Below are 1810 nucleotides of genomic sequence, written 5' to 3'. Positions count from 1 at the left end.
TGGGTGACGGATGGGAAGCTTGGTGATGCTCTCCTTGTTCTGTAGAGACCGGATCGAGAGTAAATCTTCAGATTTTTAGAGAGAATTTCTGGGTCGAAGTTGAAGAACAAGTGAGGGCAGAAGGGTTGATTTAAGGTCGAGATTAGGCGAGGTTTCAGCAGCAATCCGGACCCAGGAGGGACCTAATCACGCGTTAGGGTCAAAAAGTCGAGTTTTCTGGTCGGATTTGTGCGCAGGGGTCATTTTCAGGTCGGCCCGGACGAAAACCGCGACTGTGGTCGTTGCCGACAGTCTGGTCCGTCCGTTCTGTGGTCGGGAACGGACGTTCCGGACTGCGCGAGCGGTCCGTCCGTTCTGGACAACCCAGAACGGACGTTCTGCTCTCTCTTTTTTTTTTTTTTTTAAATCTGGGTTGTTACAGTCTACCCCCCTTACAGTGAATTCGTCCTCGAATTCGAACGAACTTAAGTTGAAAGTTACGTACCAAATAAGTGGGGGTAATGATCGCGCATCTCCTTCTCCGGTTCCCAAGTCATGTCAGAGACTCCTTGACTTCGCCACAAGACTTTGACTAAGGGAATCTCCTTATTCCGCAATTGCTTCGTCTTGTAGTCCATGATTTGCAGCGGTTCATCACGGAAATGAACATTGTGGGTAACCTCAATCTCTTGGGGTCGTAAGATCTGGGATGGATCTGCCACGTATTTCCGTAACATGGACACGTGGAATACATCATGTATGTTGCCGAGTTCTACCGGTAATTCCACTCGGTATGTCACTGCTTCCACTTTCCCAATTACTGGATACGGTCCAATATAACGAGGCTTGAGCTTTCCCGTTTTACCGAACCTTGCATGTCCTCGAATCGCCTGTACTCGTAGAAATACTTGATCGCCCACTTCAAGTTGGAAATCCCGTCTCCTTTTATCAGCATTAGACTTCTGGCGATCTTGAGCGACTTTCAGATTAACCTTGATCTTTCTGATAACTTCAGTCGTCTCCTCCACTATTTCAGGCCCAAAGGTTCGTCGCTCTCCGATTTCTGTCCAACAAAGTGGTGTCTTACAAGGCCGCCCATACAGTGCCTCGTAAGGTGGCATCCCGATGCTAGCATGATAACTATTGTTGTACGCAAATTCGCACAACATCAGGTGTCAATCCCACGGAATTCCCCAATCCAATATGCACGCTCTCAACATATCCTCGAGCGTTTGGATAGTTCGTTCTGACTGTCCGTCCGTCTGTGGGTGATATGTCGTACTCATCTTCAGCTTCGTTCCCAATGCATCCTGTATAGCGTTCCACAGTCTCGAAGTGAACCGAGGATCTCTGTTCCACAGTCTTGAAGTAAAGCGAGGATCTCTGTCAGAGATAATCTCACTCGACACTCCATGTAATCGGACGATCTCATCCACATAGATCTCTGCCAACCTCTCAACTGTGTACTCTTGTCGGATCGGTATAAAATGTGCCGATTTGGTCAATCGGTCCACAACCACCCAAATAGCGTTCTTCTTTGTCAAAGTCGTTGGCAATCCAACCACGAAATCCATCGCTATAGAGTCCCACTTCCACTCCGGAATCTCTAATGGTTGTAACTTTCCTCCAGGCATTTGTCGTTCAGCCTTCACTTGCTGACACGTCAGACATCGCGCAACAAAAACTGCGACATCCCTCTTGATGCCAGGCCAAGTGTACCACAGTCGTAGACCTCGATACATCTTGCTAGCTCCTGGATGGATCGCTAATCTGGACTGATGAGCTTCTTGCAAGATCTTCCGTCTCAGCTCGCTGTTATCTGGTACACAAA

The sequence above is a fragment of the Tarenaya hassleriana genome, unplaced genomic scaffold, assembly GCF_000463585.1.
Source record: "Tarenaya hassleriana unplaced genomic scaffold, ASM46358v1 Cleome36, whole genome shotgun sequence".
NCBI lineage: Eukaryota > Viridiplantae > Streptophyta > Magnoliopsida > Brassicales > Cleomaceae > Tarenaya > Tarenaya hassleriana.
The sequence above is the reverse complement of the archived record's forward strand: the minus strand, read 5'-3'. Positions refer to the sequence as shown.